General features: G+C 37.3%; 1 long non-coding RNA gene across 1 annotated transcript; it reads left to right on the top strand.

The window, feature by feature from the left end:
- The first annotated feature begins 804 nt into the window (after positions 1 to 804).
- Positions 805 to 1,569, top strand: LOC137174520 (uncharacterized). The gene is made up of 3 exons (XR_010925382.1): positions 805 to 885; positions 1,030 to 1,064; positions 1,183 to 1,569. It is a non-coding gene; the product is annotated as an uncharacterized lncRNA (long non-coding RNA).
- The last annotated feature ends 5,491 nt before the right edge of the window (positions 1,570 to 7,060 follow it).

The following is a 7,060-nucleotide window of genomic DNA, read 5'->3' as shown; positions in this document are numbered from 1 at the left end:
GCATCAGTAAGTACTGCCACTACATTTCTCTCAACTTCATTGATGCCAGAATTTAATGGTTTTTGCTCATTATTCAATTTATTAAGAGGTTTTGTTTTTCTTCCTATAACAACTAAATCTCTTGTTGTCTCTGCTGTGTGTTTCAGGCTGGATCTCTGTCTCACTTTCTGAGTCTCACACTGTGGAGGTCCAGTCTGGTGAAAATGTCACACTGCAGTGCACCAAAATTTACAAAGGTCAAGCAACAATATCCTGGTTCAGACTGGTCAACAGAACCAAAGCCAGCTGTATCTCAACTATGATCAGCTCTGAAACTGTTAAATACTGTGATGGATTTATAAATGGAAAATTTCAAATGAGCTCCAACATTTCCACAGTCTCCCTCAACATTAAGAAAGTGGATTTATCTGACTCAGGGGTTTATTTCTGTGGATTTTACATTTACGGACAGACATTTTTAAGTGTCATACATTTAAATGTTGAAGGTAAGATGTTATGAAATTTATATTCTTCTCTTATGTCTTTCTATATGTGGCTATTTAATTATTGTCAGAACAAGATATTGATGCACATTTTTAAAACTAAATAAAAATAAAATGTATCTTCATTTCATTAAAAGGCAGTGATGATGAATCATATGATGACATTGACAGAAAGTGTAAACGTAAGAGTCTCTTATAGATTTCATTGTGCAAAATTCATTTGTCCATTTTAATGTTAGTCATTTTTAGCTAGAAAAGGGGAAACAGTCTGATTTAATGATCTTTCTTGTGGAAGAGTCTGATGCAACAACAAAATTGACGAGTGTGATCCTGGCTGGTCTGACTGTTTTCCTTGTAATGGTCATCATTGGTCTGCTGGTTAAAGTCAGGAAACTTAAGACAGGTACTTTATGAGAATTACTCAAACTAAACACTTATGGAAATGTTCAATAGTGTCAGTATGATGAAAAAATAGAATATTTCTCGTAGCCAGAATGTGATGACAGCAAACTTTCTATTAACTGATCAGATGTATTGTCTCACTCAGCTGCCACTGAAGGGCAGAATTCACTAGTGAACAAGGTAAATCCACTTTTGTGTTTGATCATTTCAAAGGTTGTAGAATCATCACAAGTCAATAGTGTTTTTCTCACAAACTCAGCTATTTGACATGTAGAACTGCATGTACTTTTATTTACAGAATCTGGACTCTGATCAGCTGAAGGACACAGCACTGACTTTGTATTCAACAACAATAAGAAGCAGGAGGCCTGCATCACAGAGAGAAGTGGACACTCATGTTATTTATGCTGCCAGCAGACAGACAAGAAGAAACAACAGCAACAGCTCAGAGTGAAACTAATGCTTCATTAATCTGCTGCTGGAGTATTGTGAGGGTAGCGATACACACCATCAACTTATCCAAAAATGATGTCAAATCATCTAAACAAGTTTTATTCATACAAAATTGTGTTGTGTGTTGTTGAGTTAAGCACCTGATGAGAATCATTTTTAATTCTTTAATGTATTGTTTGTGTGTGTTTTGTTATTTCTGCAAATAAATAAAGTGAGCTAAATGTTTTCATTCTCATCTCTCTCAAAGTCTCTTTCTTGATTATTTTATCTGCCTCAGATGGAGATCTGACAGCAAAACAATATGATTGGTGTTTGAGGGAGGAGGAGCCAGTAAGGACATTGATGACTGTCCACATTCTCTTATAGAGAGAGTTAGAGGCAACAGTGGAGGAGTGAGTGAGGTACACATAATATCACAGTGTAGTCAGAGCACAACTGACCTGAAAGTCAAGAGACCTGTTCAGTCAAAACTGTGTAGTTAACTGTGTAGTTAACTGTGTAGTTAACTGTGTGACTTTCTGCTGTCAAGTAGACTAAATGATCAGCTTCTACAGAACATTTATAAAAACCTTTTTGCAAAACTTACAACCATCAAAGTGAAAACTGGATATTTAAACTGATGTTGATGTACTAAATGTCTGAATTCAAATATGTATTTTAAAAGGTCGTATTTATAAATATAATTATATGTGGCTCCCACCTGCCCCTTGTTGCACTTTACACTGTGGTGACAAACAGCCCTGTCTGTATTAGTGACATATCTGTATATGTATCTTAACACTTCTGACAAACTTGCACCACTGTTTTATCTTCACATGATCTATAAGCAACTTGTGACACAGTTTGACACTGACAGCCTCATGTGAAAACATTCACTCTGCTCCAGACTGTACATCAGTGTTTCTCTCTACTTGGGCAGCCTGTCCAGATAGATTAAGACCTGCCCAGATAGATTAAGACCTGCCCAGATAGATTAAGACCTGTCCAGATAGATTAAGACCTGTCCAGATAGATTAAGACCTGCCCAGGTACAGAAAATACAAATTGCATTTTTTTCAATCAATGCACACAGATCCTCTCAAGACAAGGTGCATGTCAGGTGTGCGTGACACAGTGATTCATTTGGTACGTCAAATTCAAAGGAAGACTGGCAGCATCAAGTTTTTCTCAGGTACCATGTGGAGGAACTGGTTAAACACTCGTCCCTCTTTTTCCAGGTATCTGAAATAAAGTTCTGCTTATTGGCATATGATTTTTTTAATTCACCTTTCATCAGTTCCCACATTCATACCTGATATATATATCAAGCTGTCGGCTTACGGAGACATAATTATTAAGCATCTTCCAAAAATAGCTTGTTTTACCATGATATTCTTTAGTGAGTGTGTGTGAAGATCAGTGATTCCATTACATACATATTCACAGCAGTATATCACTTAGCTGAGCCTCACTGTTGAGATTCTAGAGGACGACGGCTGATCATGGTAAATGGTAAATGGACTGTACTTGTATAGCACCTTTTTAGTCTTCCGACCACTCAAAGCGCTTTTACACTACAAATCACATTCACCCATTCACACACATTCATAAGCTGAATGGGTACAGGGGCTACCATGCAAGGTCCCAAACTGCCCATCAGAGGAAACTAACCATTCACACACATTCATACACTGAGGGGTTAAGTATCTTGCCCAAGGACACATCGGCATGTGGACTGGAGGAGCCGGGAATCGAACCGCCGATCTTCCCATTAGTGTATGACCCGCTCTACCTCCTGAGCCACAGCCGCCCATCATCTGGACATTGTAGATGTTTCCAGTATAGCTGCCTACATGACATCCAGTGGTGTTCAGTCTGCCTCTGGTCTATACACATTATTGACATATTGTGAGGTTTTACTAGTATTGAGTCAGACAAAGATCAGTTGACAGCTGACACAGAACAAATCCAACAACATTCTTGATGAATGTTTTAACCAGAGCACATTACACTGATGTGATACATTTTTCATTAATGAGTAGTTTCAAATCTCTTACAAGTAATGTAAGGGATTCAGTTTTTAAATTCAGTATTGACACAGTTACTAATCCCAGTGATGCTCTTTTTACTCCTACATAGGAAGGTGGGATTGCTGTCTTACAAAGAATTGGATGGAGGATCAACATCATGTCTGTGTGCATTCAGTAGAGAGACAGATTGCTCCAGGTGTGTTAGCTTTGCTGTGGCTTCAGCCTTTTCAATGAAAGGAGGAAAACACCTTTGGGTAAATCCAAACCTGTATATTGTGTCTCTTAACTGGCTAGCTGTTACTATATTTGGGTTTCATCGGGGTTTGTTCAGATTTGGGAGGGGTGTGTGTGTAAATTCTATCATTCTTTAACTTTGGTTTGAACACTACGTAGCTAAAATAAACTTTAGGATAACCATCTCGTATCCGTTCAGACGATCATTTGGCATCAACACTCGTTTTACATAAAGCATTCACGTGGACAGTTTACGCAACTGTATGAGCAAGAAAAAATGGCCCCACCTCTTAAGTTGAGAGCACCCTTCCTGGAGCACAGTTTGATTACACACATTGCTGAGCTACAATCATACGCACCATGATGAACCTTACCTTGATAACAGCTTTCATTCTCTGCAGCATCAGTAAGTACTGCCACTACTTTTCTCTCAACTTCACTGCTGCCAGAATTTAATGGTTTTTGCTCATTATTCAATTTATTAAGAGGTTTTGTTTTTCTTCCTATAACAACTAAATCTCTTGTTGTCTCTGCTGTGTGTTTCAGGCTGGATCTCTGTCTCACTTTCTGAGTCTCACACTGTGGAGGTCCAGTCTGGTGAAAATGTCACACTGCAGTGCACCAAAATTTACAAAGGTCAAGCAACAATATCCTGGTTCAGACTGGTCAACAGAACCAAAGCCAGCTGTATCTCAACTATGATCAGCTCTGAAACTGTTAAATACTGTGATGGATTTATAAATGGAAAATTTCAAATGAGCTCCAACATTTCCACAATCTCTCTCAACATTAAGAAAGTGGATTTATCTGACTCAGGGGTTTATTTCTGTGGATTTAACATTTACGGACAGACATTTTTAAGTGTCATACATCTAAATGTTGAAGGTAAGATGTTATGAAATTTATATTCTTCTCATATGTCTTTCTATATGTGGCTATTTAATTATTGTCAGAACAAGATATTGATGCACATTTTTAAAACAAAATAAAAATAAAATGTATCTTCATTTCATTAAAAGGCAGTGATGATGAATCATATGATGACATTGACAGAAAGTGTAAACGTAAGAGTCTCTTATAGATTTCATTGTACAAAATTCATTTGTCCATTTTAATGTTCGTCATTTTTAGCTAGAAAAGGAGAAACAGTCTGATTAAAGATCTTTCTTGTGGCAGAGTCGGATGCAACAACAAAGCTGATGGGTGTGATCTTGGTGATCTTGGGCAGTCTGTTTGTTCTCCACACTACGGTCATCATTGGTCTGGTTGTTAAAAACAGAAAACTTCAGAGAGGTAATGTTTCGATCTTGTATTTGGTTTATAGTTTTTTTTCACAAATTCTTTAAAGTTGTGTGAATATTTTGGAAGAATACTAAATTTCATGTTTGCCAAAAACAGAATAACAGTAAAGTTTTAGAATAATGACGGTCAATTAACTGATTAGATACATTGTCTCTTTCATTTGGCAGCTAAAGAAGAAAAGAATCGACAACAGAGTGAGGTGAATCATGTTTTATCATTTACTTTACAAGTAAAGTTTGATACTTTACTTGTATTTGTTTTATAATTTAAGATCATGTCCAGCCATTGTTTTGTTTTTCTCTTCATTTCCACTTGTTAAGGTGACTGACTGTAAATACTTTTATTTACAGAATCTGGGCTCTGATGACCTGAACTATGCAGCAGTGACTTTCTGTCAAAAAGCAAAAAGAAGAGCGGTGGAGCCAAATGTTGTGTATGCTGCCACCAGATAGATTCAAGAAACAAGAAAAGCTCTTCAGAGGGGAACTGATGCTTTTTCATGTGAATCTGCACTTGTGTTTTTATGTGTTTTTGTGTGTTTGGTGGACAGGAGACCATCACTTTGGCAGAAAAAAAGATGCATAACAGTTGCATCTTCTTTCTAGTGCTGAGTTTTATTTCATATCGCTCTTGTAAAGATGTTATTACAGTACATCAATACAGAAACTTAAGCTTTAAATGTTGACTTAATATAGACTGTATGCACAGTACATACAGTATGTCGGTGTGTCTATAGTGGTACGTGGGAGAAAATAGTCTACAGCTAACATCCAGGTGTGTTTTTTTAGCATGTAACATGTATTTATGCTCTCAGTCGTCCATCCTGCCACTTTCAAGTGTAACAAACAGTACTGTCTGTGTCAGCCTAAAAGAGACTTCTCAACCACAGCAAGAATGGCCTTCAGCTCTGTACTATTTTCTCCAGTGTGTTACTTTCACAATGTAGCAACAACCACAAAACACACCAAATAAAACTGCTACTACATTTTGTTTTATCTGACTTCTGAAGAACTGTGTTGGTAAAAGGTGCAGCACTTGAAGACATTGAAAAAACAGAGATTGCAGTGTGAGATACAGTATGTGACTCCAACTCTCTGATTTGCAGTATTTGGGCTCAGATGAGCTGAACTCTTCAGTGCTGAGGTTCCTTCCAAAAACAATAAGAAGCAGGAGGCCAGCAGCAGAGAGAGAGGAGGAAACTCATGTTGTTTATGCTGCCACTAGATAGACTCAGGAAGCAACTGGAACTGCAGCTCTGATGCTTTATCATATTATTCTGTGGTTGTTCTCACATGTAGGTGGTGAATACAAGCAACAACAAAAATAAAAACTAGTTTGTATTTTCATGCTTGTGCTTTTCTTTTTCTTTTCTAAGCCAAAGTCTTTGTCTTTCTTATTTCATCTGTCTACAATCTTAATGTGACAATTAAAAGAGCAGAAAGGACACTGATGACGGTCAAACTTAGTTACAGAGAGAGTACGATAGGGAGGGTGAGTGACACATCACTTGTTTGACAGGAAGAGACAGCACAGTGTGGTCTGAGCTGAAATGAGGTAAAAATCAAGAGATGTCCAGAGTCAAAGCTACAAATAAAGCAGTGAAACCTTCAACAGACATCAAAGGCCTTGCTGTATTCAAAGATAGAGAGTAATGCTACTTTTAAACATCCACCATGAGTCACTTTCATTTTACACAAACTCACTTTACCTTCACAAGCTACATCAACATCTGCTCTCAAACAAATTTTTGCCAGCACACATTCATGGCTCTCCATTTGGTCTTTAGTCATTTAGTCTCTGGTTTCACTCTCAGATATCAGTTAGAGAATACTAACTGGAAACAGTGACCTGTATTCTGTATCCACAAAGATGAAAATGTTTTGTTGTTGTCTTGTGTTTTGTCTTCTGGTAGTCTTGTTATAATGCATTAACATTAGGATCAAAACACAATGGCAGGAAACAGGAGATTGTTAACATTCATAAGAAAATCCCTCCATGACTCAACATCTCATAACAGGAGCAGAAAACAGTCCTAGTAATCAATAACAAATGACAACTTGAATGATACAAAGTTATGACCAACTTTTAATTCCTTTTTCTCATCTTTCTGTTGGTATTTGAGCAATAATGCACCTTCTGATACACAACAACAATAGAAGCTGCAGGAGTGAAGCATAA

This window comes from Thunnus thynnus, chromosome 22 (assembly GCF_963924715.1).
Source record: "Thunnus thynnus chromosome 22, fThuThy2.1, whole genome shotgun sequence".
Classification (NCBI taxonomy): Eukaryota; Metazoa; Chordata; class Actinopteri; order Scombriformes; family Scombridae; genus Thunnus; species Thunnus thynnus.
The sequence above is the reverse complement of the archived record's forward strand: the minus strand, read 5'-3'. Positions and strand labels throughout refer to the sequence as shown.